At 39.6% G+C, this 13446-nt stretch overlaps 1 protein-coding gene across 2 annotated transcripts in view; it reads right to left on the bottom strand.

Moving 5' to 3' along the window:
• The window catches only part of GALK2 (galactokinase 2), a 126442-nt gene that overhangs the window by 6144 nt on the left and 106852 nt on the right, over window positions 1–13446 (bottom strand). The window lies entirely within an intron of this gene.

The raw sequence follows: 13446 nt of genomic DNA, 5'->3' as shown, positions 1-13446 counted from the left end.
TCCTTGCATATTTTCAGACCACAGTGCTTTGAAACTAGAACTCAATCACAAGAGGAAAGTTGGAAAGAACTCAAATACATGGAGGCTAAAGAGCATCCTACTGAAGAATGAATGGGTCAACCAGGAAATTCAAGAAGAGTCAAAAAAATTCATGGAAACCAATGAAAATGAAAACACAACTGTTCAAAATCTTTGGGATACAGCAAAGGCAGTCCTAAGAGGAAAGTATATAGCAATACAAGCCTTTCTCAAGAAACAAGAAAGGTCTCAAATACACAACTTAACCCTACACCTAAAGGAGCTAGAGAAAGAACAGCAAATAAAGCCTAAACCCAGCAGGAGAAGAGAAATAATGAAGATCAGAGCAGAAATCAATGAAATAGAAACCAAAAGAACAGTAGAAGAGATCAACAAAACTAGGAGCAGGTTCTTTGAAAGAATTAACAAGATTGATAAACCCCTGGCCAGACTTATCAAAAAGAAAAGAGAAATGACCCAAATCAACAAAATCATGAAGGAAAGAGGAGAGATCACAACCAACACCAAAGACATACAAACAATTATAAGACATATTATGAGCAACTATATGCCAGCAAATTAGATAACCTGGAAGAAATGGGTGCATTCCTAGAGATGTATCAACTACCAAAACTGAACCAGGAAGAAATAGAAAACCTGAACAGACCTATAACCACTAAGGAACTTGAAGCAGTCATCAAAAATCTCCCAACAAACAAAAGCCCAGGGCCAGATGGCTTCCCAGGGGATTTCTACCAAACATTTAAAGAAGAATTAATACCTATTCTCCTGAAACTGTTCCACAAAATAGAAATGGAAGGAAAACTTCCAAACTCATTTTATGAGGCCACCATTACCTTGACCCCAAACCCAGACAAAGACCCCATCAAAAAGGAGAATTACAGACCAATATCCTTGATGAACATGGATGCAAAAATTCTCACCAAAATACTAGCCAATAGGATCCAACAGTACATTAAAAGGATTATTCACCATGACCAAGTGGGATTTATCCCTGGTGCAAGTTTGGTTCAACATCCGCAAATCAATCAACGTGATTAAATACATTAACAAAAAAAAGAACAAGAGTCATATGATCCTCTCAATAGATGCAGAAAACGCATTTGACAAAGTACAGCATCCTTTCTTGATCAAAACTCTACAGAGTATAGGGATAGAGGGTACATACCTCAATATCATAAAAGCCATCTATGAAAAACCTACAGCGAATATCATTCTCAAGGGAGAAAAGCTGAGAGCTTTCCCCCTACGGTCAGGAACGCGGCACGGATGTCCTCTCTCACCACTGCTATTCAACATAGTATTAGAAGTCCTAGCCACAGCAATCAGACAACAAAAAGAAATCAAAGGCATCCAAATCGGCAAAGAGGAAGTCAAACTCTCAGTCTTTGCAGATGATATGATCCTGTATGTGGAAAACCCAAAAGACTCCACCCCAAAACTCCTAGAACTCATACAGGAATTCAGTAAAGTGGCAGGCTATAAAATCAATGCACAGAAATCAGTGGCATTCCTATACACCAACAACAAGACACAAGAGAGACAAATCAAGGAGTCGATCCCATTTACAATTGCACCCAAAACCATAAGATACCTAGGAAAAAATCTAACCAAAGAGGCAATGGATCTGTACTCAGAAAACTATAAAATACTCATGAAAGAAATTGAAGAAGACACAAAGAAATGGAAAAATGTTCCATGCTCATGGATTGGAAGAACAAACATTGTGAAGATGTCAATGCTACCTAGAGCAATCTACACATTCAATGCAATCCCCATTAAAATACCATCCACTTTTTTCAAAGAAATGGAACAAATAATCCTAAAATTTGTATGGAACCAGAAGAGACCCCGAATAGCCAGAGGAATATTGAAAAGGAAAAGCAAAGCTGGCGGCATCCCAATTCCGGACTTCCAGCTCTATTACAAAGCTGTCATCATCAAGACAGTATGGTACTGGCACAAAAACAGACACATAGATCAGTGGAACAGAAGAGAGAGCCCAGAAATGGACCCTCAACTCTATGGTCAACTAATCTTTCACAAAGCGGGAAAGAATGTCCAATGGAAAAAAAGACAGTCTCTTCAACAAATGGTGTTGGGAAAATTGGACAGCCACATGCAGAAGAATGAAACTAGACCATTTCCTTACACCACACACAAAAATAGACTCCAAATGGTTGAAAGACCTAAACGTGAGACAGGAGTCCATCAAAATCCTAAAGGAGAACACAACCTCTTCGACCTCAGCCGCAGCAACTTCTTCCTAGAAACATCGCCAAAGGCAAGGGAAGCCAGGGCAAAAATGAACTATTGGCATTTCATCAAGATCAAAAGCTTTTGCACAGCAAAAGAAACAGTCCACAAAACCAAAAGACAACCGATAGAATGGGAGAAAATATTTGCAAATGACATATCAGATAAAGGGCTAGTATCCAAAATCTATAAAGAACTTATCAAACTCAACACCCAAAGAACAAATAATCCAATCAAGAAATGGGCAGAAGACATGAACAGACATTTTTCCAAAGAAGACATCCAAACGGCCAACAGACACATGAAAAAGTGCTCAACATCGCTCGGCATCAGGGAAATCCAAATCAAAACCTCGATGAGATACCACCTCACACCAGTCAGAATGGCTACAATTAACAAGTCAGGAAATGACAGATGTTGGCGGGGATGCGGAGAAAGGGGAACCCTCCTACACTGTTGGTGGGAATGCAAGCTGGTGCAACTACTCTGGAAAACAGTATGGAGGTTCCTCAAACAGTTGAAAATAGAGCTACCATATGATCCAGCAATTGCACTACTGGGTATTTACCACAAATATACAAATGTAGGGATCCGAAGGGATATGTGCACCCCAATGTTTATAGCAGCAATGTCCACAATAGCCAAACTGTGGAAAGAGCCAAGATGTCCATAAACAGATGAATGGATAAAGCAGATGTTGTAGATATACAGAATGGAATATTATGCAGCCATCAAAAGGAATGAGATCTTGCCATTTGCAACGACGTGGTTGGAACTGGAGGGTGTTATGCTGAGTGAAATAAGTCAATCAGAGAAAGACATGTATCATATGACCTCGCTGATATGAGGAATTTTTAACCTCAGGAAACAAACTGAGTGTTGCTGGAGTGGTGGGGGATAGGAGGGATGGGGTGGCTGGGTGACAGATATTGGGGAGGGTATGTATTATGGTGAGCGCTGTGAATTGTGCAAGACTGTTGAATCACAGTTCAGTACTTCTGAAACAAATAATGCAATATATGTTAAGAAAAAAAAAAGAAGAAGATAGCAGGAGGGGAAAATGAAGGGGAGTAAATCGGAGGGGGAGACGAACCATGAGAGACGATGGACTCTGAAAAACAAACTGAGGTTTCTAGAGGGGAGGGGGTTGCGGGGATGGGTTAGCCTGGTGATGGGTATTAAAGAGGGCATGTTCTGCGTGGAGCACTGGGTGTTATGCACAAACAATGAATCATGGAACACTACATCAAAAACTAATGATGTATGGTGATTAACATAACAATAAAAAAATAAAAAAAAAATACAGATCCTTGAGGTTTGCACATCAGAGAAGCAATACAAGACTTATGAAAACCAAAACCTTAGAATCCCCCAAAAACCACTTCTTTGTGGTGACTGAATGGGAAATAATGTGGAAGGGTTAGTCAAAACAACAAAAGCAGCCTCTGCCTTATCATAAGTGTGATCTATGAAACGAAACAACGGCTAGGGCAGATGAGAGATAAGATTATAAAGAATGTTCCCTTTGATCCTTTTATCACTGAAAAGTACATCCATATAACTAATTTTCCAGGCACCTAATATAGCCTGATGAAAATGTTCTACTCTAAACGAACTGATTGGACCATGAAGCACTTACTAAGATACAAGGTACAGAAAAAGGTACAGGGATGGAGGGAGATCCAGTAAGACCCAGCTCTGCTATAAACTACAAAGAAGGAAAGAAGCAAGGGATTGTATTGTATTGTATTTCAATTCAATTTTATTTATTTCAAAATATTTATATAATTATTTCCAAATATTCTGAATTTAGAGACAGGTTATATCTCTGTAACCCCAGCCCAGCACAAATCCAAACATTTGGTAGCTTCTAATAAATCCTTGTTGGATTATTATTACATTTGTTTTAAAATATCAAAATATAAATTCAGGCCGTTTATTTTGTTATTAAATTAAGGTTAGAAAACTTCAGTTATGTGAAACAAAGTATAATAATAAAGAGACCATGTCCAAACAATTATAAAATATCTCTTTTGAATGAACAAAATATATATATTTTTAAAGATTTTATTTATTTTTGCAAGAGAGAGAAGAGAGAACACAAGCAGGGTGGAGCGGCAGGCAGAGGGAGAGGGAGAAGCAGGCTCCCCACTGAGCAGGGAGCCCAATGTGGGACTCGATCCCAGGACTCTGGGATCATGATGCGAGCTGAAGGCAGATGCTCAACCAACTGAGCCACCCAGGCACCCCTGAACAAAATATATTTTTTAAGAAATAGCTAAATTTTAAAATAGAATTTTCTGAGGCACAGAAAACAATTTTAAGTTACATGTGAGACAGCTCACATATGTATAATATATATAAATATAAGCTGTTAGTAATGTATTCTATATGTGGAAAGACTTCTAGCTTGTGCTTTAAAGCCTAGAATCTTCTGGCTACAATCTCAGGGAAACAGACCTTCCAGAACAATTTCTATGATTTTTGCAGCCAAGTTGGAAACACTTGCAGATTGTTTTAGATTCAAGAAACCACAAAATTCAAATACTGTTCAAATGAGAAAGTACAAGAAAATATAACTATGTAAGTCTATCTGAGAAATGTAAGCCACTAAAGGCAATGAAAGACCAGTTGAGTTGGTTCCTACAGATGGCATCTACATAATATGGGTGGGGGTGGGTGATGGAGAGGACAGTAAGGAGAAGACAGGCCCAAAGAGAAGTGAGCCCCTAAGTGCAGCTGAAATGGGCCTCTCCCTTTATATGTCAGAGTGTGAAGATTAACCTCAAGATCATGAGAAAGGGAACATACAAATACAGGTTTACACTTCATTCTTCCCTGACATGGTCAGGAGAATGGGTGCAAGAGGCTGAGCAGCAGAGCGGTGGAATAAAGCTTGAAAAGATTTCTGAGGAAGACAGCAAATTAACTTTTGGATTCTTTGCTAGTCTATTAACATTTGTCATTCATCTTCTTTAATAGCTTGGACAATGATGCAGCAATGAGGTCTCTAATTTCACCAAGTGTCAAAACAGAAATAAAAGGCATTAGCTATTTTTTCTTAAGTATAACCAAGAAAACCGATAACGAATGATATAACTGACTTGGTTTCAGAACTGTACTGCGTTTCTCAATGAATCCTACTTCACAATTTAGCTGTATCTTAAAATTTACATTTTGTTCATTTAATAGAGTTATTTTATAATTGGACAAGCTTCATCTTTTCCTTTCATTATTATACTTTCACATAATTGACGTCTTCTAACATTAATTTAATAAAAATAGTAAACAGTCTAACTGCATAAATGTAGTTTCCTTCTCCCTACCTGGTCCTTTCTTTGGATGCTAAACTGATTTTCTCTTAAAGAACAGTAAAAGCCTCAACTGAAAAAAAAATATCCTTTCTTTTTCCCCCTCTTCTCTCCACTTGGGTCATCTAGTACCTTCTTACACAGTATCCTTATAGGCTAGCTACCTAGAGATGCCTTTTGAATATAGTCTAGCTCAGATCACATTAAGATTTCAGCTTGCATGACAGCTGTTGGAGAGGATGCGGAGAAAGCGGAACCCTCCTACACTGTTGGTGGGAATGCAAACTGGTGCATCCACTCTGGAAAACAGTATGGAGGTTCCTCAAGAGGTTAAAAATAGAACTACAATCCAGCAATCACACTACTAGGTATTCACCCAAAGGATACAAAAACACTAATTCAAAGGGATGCATGCACCCAAATATTTATAACAGTTATTTATTTATTTTTTAATTATTTACAATAGTTATTATTTACAATAGCCAAGTTATGGAAATAGCCCACATGTCCATCGATTGATGAATGGATAAAGAAGATATAGTATGTATGTGTACACACACACACACACACACACACACACACACACACACACACACACACAGAATGGACTATTACTCAGCCATAAAAAAGAATGAAATCCTGCCGTTTGCAATGGGACATAGATGGAGCTAGAGTGTATAATGCTAAGTGAAATAAGTCAGTCAGAGAAAGACAAATACCATGTGATTTCATTCCTATGTGGAATTTAAGGAACAAAACAAATGAGCAAAGGGAAAAAAAGTGAGAGGGAGAGAGGAAGAGAGAGAGAGAGAGGCAAGCCAAGAAACAGACTCTTACTATAGAGAACTGATGGTTACCAGAGGGGAGGGGGGCAAGGGAGATGGGTTAAACAGTTGATAAGGATGAAGGAGGGCACCTGCTGTGATGAGCACAGGGTGATGTATTCGAGTGTTGAATCACTATATTGCACACCTGAAACTAATATTACACTGTATGTTCAATAATTTAATATAAACTTTTTAAAAATTAAACTTAAAAAAAGATTTTAGCTTGTATGTAGTGCCCTAGGTATCTAGGCATTGAAATCCTTCATTAGCTCAATCAGTTAGTTGTCTTTTCATGCACATAGTTTCCAAGCAGGCCTTCAGGAAAAATAAAGGAATTCTAAAGTGGACCAGGAAGTAAGATTGTCTCTAGCCTTGCTCCTCCTTGTACCCATTTCAGCTTTCCTTTGTCCTATTCTGTCTCCCAAAAGGCAACCAAACTTCTCAGGCTGCCCATTCTTAGTCACACCTTCCCCATTGGTGTTAACATTTTTATTTTATTTTATTTATCATTTTTTATTATTATTATTATGGTTGTTAACATTTTTAAAGGGACAGGGAAGTGTGGAGATGATCAGGATTCTTAAACAAAATACTAACCTCCCAGAAGTTGGGTTTATGTACCGGCACCCCAGGCCTTGCCAGGGTCCTTCCCAGCACAACCCACGCCTCCATTGCCTGGCCCAGTGAACAGTCACGAAGCTTCAGGAGCAACCAGAGCTTAAGAGTGTCTGATTTTTCATTGAAACTTTCCACACATTTACCATCTATTACTCTCTATTACCCGTCTTCCTCTCCCAGTTTTAACCACCCCATATCACCACTATTTTTTTCATTCTTCTGCATTCCTCTCTCTTCCTCCTTACATCCACACACAAAAATGTGTGTGTCACAGGCTATCAGATTGGATTAAAAAACAAGACCCATCGATATGCTGTCTGCAAGAGACTCATTTTAGACCCAAAGACACCCCCAGATTGAAAGTAAGGGGGTGGAAAATCATTTACCATGCTAATGTACACCAAAAGAAAGCTGGGGTGGCAATCCTTATATCAGACAAATTAGATTTTAAAACAAAGACTGTAATAAGAGATGAGGAAGGACACTATATCCTACTTAAAGGGTCTATCCAAAGAGATGATCTAACAATTGTAAATATCTATGCCCCTAACATGGGAGCAGCCACTTTTATAAGGCAATTAATAACAAAAGCAAAGAAACACATTGACAACAATACAATAATAATGGGGGACTTTAACACCCCCCTGACTGAAATGGACAGATCATCTAAGCAAAAGATCAACAAGGAAATAAAGACTTTAAATGACACACTGGACTAAATGGACTTCACAGAAATATTTAGAACATTCCACCCCAAAGCAACGGAATACACAGTCTTCTCTAGTGCCCATGGAACATTCTCTAGAATAGATCACATCCTAGGTCACAAATCAGGTCTCAACCAGTACCAAAAGATTGGGATTATTCCTTGCATATTTTCAGACCACAGTGCTTTGAAACTAGAACTCAATCACAAGAGGAAAGTCGGAAAGAACTCAAATACATGGAGGCTAAAGAGCATCCTACTAAAGAATGGGTCAACCAGGAAATTCAAGAAGAATTAAAAAAATTCATAGAAACCAATGAAAATGAAAACACAACTGTTCAAAATCTTTGGGATACAGCAAAGGCAGTCCTAAGAGGAAAGTATATAGCAATACAAGACTTTCTCAAGAAACAAGAAAGGTCTCAAACACACAACCTAACCCTACACCTAAAGGAGCTAGAGAAAGAACAGCAAATAAAGCCTAAACCCAGCAAGAGAAGAGAAATAATAAAGATCAGAGCAGAAATCAATGAAATAGAAACCAAAAGAACACTAAAACAGATCAACGAAACTAGGAGCTGGTTCTTTGAAAGAATTAACAAGATTGATAAACCCCTGGCCAGACTTATCAAAAAGATAAGAAAAATGACCCACATCAACAAAATCATAAATGAAAGAGGAGAGATCACAACCAACACCAAAGACATACAAACAATTATAAGAACATATTATGAGCAACTCTATGCCAGCAAATTAGATAACCTGGAAGAAATGGATGCATTCCTAGAGATGTATCAACTACCAAAACTGAACCAGGAAGAAATAGAAAACCTGAACAGACCTATAACCACTAAGGAAATTGAAGCAGTCATCAAAAATCTCCCAACAAACAAAAACCCAGGGCCAGATGGCTTCCCAGGGGAATTCTACCAAACATTTCAAGAAGAATTAAAACCTATTCTCCTGAAACTGTTCCACAAAATAGAAATGGAAGGAAAACTTCCAAACTCATTTTATGAGGCCACCATTACCTTGACCCCAAACCCAGACAAAGACCCCATCAAAAAGGAGAATTACAGACCAATATCCTTGATGAACATGGATGCAAAAATTCTCACCAAAATACTAGCCAATAGGATCTAACAGTACATTAAAAGGATTATTCACCATGACCAAGTGGGATTTATCCCTGGGTGCAAGTTTGGTTCAACATCCACAAATCAAACAACGTGATACAACATATTAACAAAAGAAAGAACAAGAGTCATATGATCCTCTCAATAGATGCAGAAAACGCATTTGACAAAGTACAGCATCCTTTCTTGATCAAAACTCTTCAGAGTATAGGGATAGAGGGTACATACCTCAATATCATAAACGCCATCTATGAAAAACCTACAGCGAATATCATTCTCAATGGAGAAAAGCTGAGAGCTTTCCCCCTAAGGTCAGGAACGCGGCAGGGACGTCCACTCTCACCACTGCTATTCAACATAGTATTAGAAGTCCTAGCCACAGCAATCAGACAACAAATAGAAATCAAAGGCATCCAAATCGGCAAAGAGGAAGTCAAACTCTCAGTCTTTGCAGATGATATGATCCTGTATGTGGAAAACCCAAAAGACTCCACCCCAAAACTGCTAGAACTCATACAGGAATTCAGTCAAGTAGCAGGCTATAAAATCAATGCACAGAAATCAGTGGCATTCCTATACACCAACAACAAGACAGAAGAGAGACAAATCAAGGAGTCGATCCCATTTACAATTGCACCCAAAACCATAAGATACCTAGGAAAAAATCTAACCAAAGAGGCAAAGGATCTGTATTCAGAAAACTATAAAATACTCATGAAAGATATTGAGGAAGACACAAAGAAATGGAAAAACATTCCATGCTCATGGATTGGAAGAACAAACATTGTGAAGATGTCAATGCTACCTAGAGCAATCTACACATTCAATGCAATCCCCATTAAAATACCATCCACTTTGTTCAAAGAAATGGAACAAATAATCCTAAAATTTGTAGGGAACCAGAAAAGACCCCGAATAGCCAGAGGAATATTGAAAAAGAAAAGCAAAGCTGGCGGCATCCCAATTCCGGACTTCCAGCTCTATTACAAAGCTGTCATCATCAAGACAGTATGGTACTGGCACAAAAACAGACACATAGATCAATGGAACAGAATCGAGAGCCCAGAAATGGACCCTCAACTCTATGGTCAACTAATCTTTGACAAAGCAGGAAACATAGTCCAATGGAAAAAAGACAGTCTCTTCAACAAATGCTGTTGGGAAAATTGGACAGCCACATGCAGAAGAATGAAACTGGACCATTTCCTTACACCACACACAAAAGTAAACTCCAAATGGTTAAAAGACCTAAATGTGAGACAGGAGTCCATCAAAATCCTAAAGGAGAATACAGGCAGCAACCTCTCCAACCTCAGCTGCAGCAACTTCTTCCTAGAAACATCGCCAAAATCAAGGGAAGCAAGGGCAAAAATGAACTATTTGGATGTCATCAAGATAAAAAGCTTTTGCATAGCCAAAGAAACAGTCCACAAAACCAAAAGACAACCGACAGAATGGGAGAAAATATTTGCAAATGACACATCAGATAAAGGGCTAGTATCCAAAATCTATAAAGAACTTATCAAACTCAACACCCAAAGAACAAATAATCCAATCAAGAAATGGGCAGAAGACATGAACAGACATTTTTCCAAAGAAGACATCCAAACGGCCAACAGACACATGAAAAAGTGCTCAACATCGCTCGGCATCAGGGAAATCCAAATCAAAACCTCGATGAGATACCATCTCACACCAGTCAGAATGGCTACAATTAACAAGTCAGGAAACGAAAGATGTTGGCGGGGATGCAGAGAAAGGGGAACCCTCCTACACTGTTGGTGGGAATGCAAGCTGGTGCAACCACTCTGGAAAACAGTATGGAGGTTCCTCAAACAGTTGAAAATAGAGCTACCATACGATCCAGCAATCGCACTACTGGGTATTTACCACAAAGATACAAATGTAGGGATCCGAAGGGGTACATGCACCCCAATGTTTATAGCAGCAATGTCCACAATAACCAAACTGTGGAAAGAGCTAAGATGTCCATCGACAGATGAATGGATAAAGAAGAGCTGGTATATATACACAATGGAATATTATGAAGCCATCAAAAGGAATGAGATCTTGCCATTTGCAACGACATGGATGGAACTGGAGGGTGTTAAGCTGAGAGAAATAAGTCAATCAGAGAAAGACATGTATCATGTGACCTCACTGATATGAGGAATTCTTAATCTCAGGAAACAAACGGAGGGTTTCTGGAGTGGTGGTGGGGTGGGAGGGATGGGGTGGCTGGGTGACAGACATTGGGGAGGGTATGTGCTATGGTGAGCGCTGTGAATTGTGCAAGACTCTTGAATCACAGTTCTGTACCTCTATATGTTAAGAAAAAAAAAAGAAGAAGAAGATAGCAGGAGGGGAAGAATGAAGGGGAGTAAATCGGAGGGGGAGACGAGCCATGAGAGATGATGGACTCTGAGAAACAAACTGAGGGTTCTAGAGGGGAGGGGGGTGGGGGGATGGGTTAGGCTGGTGATGGGTATTAAAGAGGGCACGTTCTGTGTGGAGCACTGGGTGTTATGCACAAACAATGAATCATGGAACACTACATCAAAAACTAATGATGTAATGTATGGTGATTAACATAACAATAAAAAATTTAAAGTAAAAAAAAAAGTGTGTGTCAGATCTCTTGAAAGTGGGGTTTAGACTTTGGTGTCACATAGGACACAAATACCCAATTGAAAAGCTTTTGCTTGCTCAAGGGAGGAATGGCATTAGTGAGAGTTCCCGGAGGGCTGTCCTCTGAGGTTCGTCGCCACTTAGGACCTTTTAGTAACTGGCAACCAACAGGCATATTTAAAGATATCTTCTGGTCACAGTGACAGCAAAGAAAAAAATAATTATATAAGAAGTTTAAGGACCCGACAACTATTCTGGCCAATATTTACAACATGCCCAAAGGTAACCTTTCAATATGGGAAACCTGGTCCCTATATGGTTATGGAATAGGTAGAAACTTATTTTGATGCTTAGCAATTGACTTCCCAAACAAAAACAACCATAAAAAGGAGAGGGCGCTCCTTATACTAGACACAACTGTATTGTCCTCAGAAAATATAGCAGATGAAAATGGGCTAGACAGAAATATTTTAAGAAATAAAGTATTTAAGTGTTAAATTCAAGTATTAATTAAGCTATTAAGAAAGGAACTTCCAAAAACAAATAAGTGAAATAATAAATAAAAGGTGCATTTCTAAACCCTTTTAAGACATAGCCACTAAATCTTTCACTGGAACCATATTTTTAAAAATATATAGACCTAGAGCGCCTGGGTGGCTCAATCGTTAAGTGTCTTCCTTTGGCTCAGGTCATGATCCCAAGGTCCTGGGATCAAGCCCTGTGTCAGGCTCCCTGCTCGGCGGGAAGTCTGCTTCTCCCTCTCCCTCTGCCTGCTGCTCCCCCTGCTTGTGCTCTCTCTCTTTCTTTCTCTCTCTCTCAAATAAATAAAATCTTTAAAATATATACACATACACAGCCCTGTGGACTGCTAGAACAGAAAAAGACACACGGCTCAAAAGGAAAAGTGGCAGAACTAGAACTCAGCCTTCCTAACTTCAACGCAGTTGGCCTCCTACTACACACACCGCTTCCCCTGCTCAGCATGGTTTTGTTCAATGTTCAAACACTGCACCCTGTAACAACGAAAGTTTCCATTATTAAAGCTTTTAAGCCAGGAGAGAAAAATAGGTAAAAAAACACACACACACAAAAATGACCCACATTCCATATCTTGGTAATCCCAAGGGAAGAGAAAAGAGGTGTGGCAAAAACACTGGGTCGGGAGCTCGGCTTCGCACTGACCCATCACATGGTTGAAATCACTTCACCTCTCAGTGCCTTCTTGGATCTCACAGGTTCCTTCCTACTCTCCCACCTTACAGTACTATGAGATAATCTCGAACCCAAACTGTGAAATCGGGCTTCCCAAAATGTGGCTTCTAGAGGAACGAGGAAAATTTCTCAGGCGAAAAGCCCAGCAGTCCTCTCGATTCCTGTCTTTCACCAGGGTGATGTTTTGCATCTTCCCTCGAGGCACATCTGGCACCACATCCTGCTGCACTTCCACTACCACCTTTTTCCACCCAAAGCCAGAGTCCTTCCGATGGCCCATGAGGCCCACGTTGTATGCGTCCCCCACAACCTCTCTTCCTTCATCACCTGCCACTCTCTCCTCCTTGACTGCCCTCCAACCTTACCGCTTTGCTAGCTGTTCCTCACACATGGCGGCCATGTCCCCACCTCGGGGCCCATGCACTTGCTGTTCTCCTTTCTTCACTTCCTTTAGGTCTCTGCGCAAACATCATCTCCTCAGAGAAGCCTTCTTCAACCAATTCCTAGAAAGATTATCCACCCAACCTTGGTGCCTTCTATCCCTTCTCTGTTTTTTTTTTTTTTTTCCCATAGCACTTATTACTACCACTCGATTTATTTTTAATTGTCCCCTCCCTCTTTCCCCATGAGAATGTAGACTCCAAAAGAGCAAGAGCTGATTGGCCATCCCAGGAAGAGAAAGTTCTTTAGGGAAGTCCAGGAGGCTGGCAAAT

This window comes from Eumetopias jubatus, unplaced genomic scaffold (assembly GCF_037043125.1).
Source record: "Eumetopias jubatus isolate StellerSeaLion01/CBP00866 unplaced genomic scaffold, mEumJub1_p1.0 scaffold_7, whole genome shotgun sequence".
NCBI classification, from domain to species: domain Eukaryota; kingdom Metazoa; phylum Chordata; class Mammalia; order Carnivora; family Otariidae; genus Eumetopias; species Eumetopias jubatus.
Note: the sequence above shows the minus strand (reverse complement) of the source record. Positions and strands in the feature narration are given on the sequence as shown.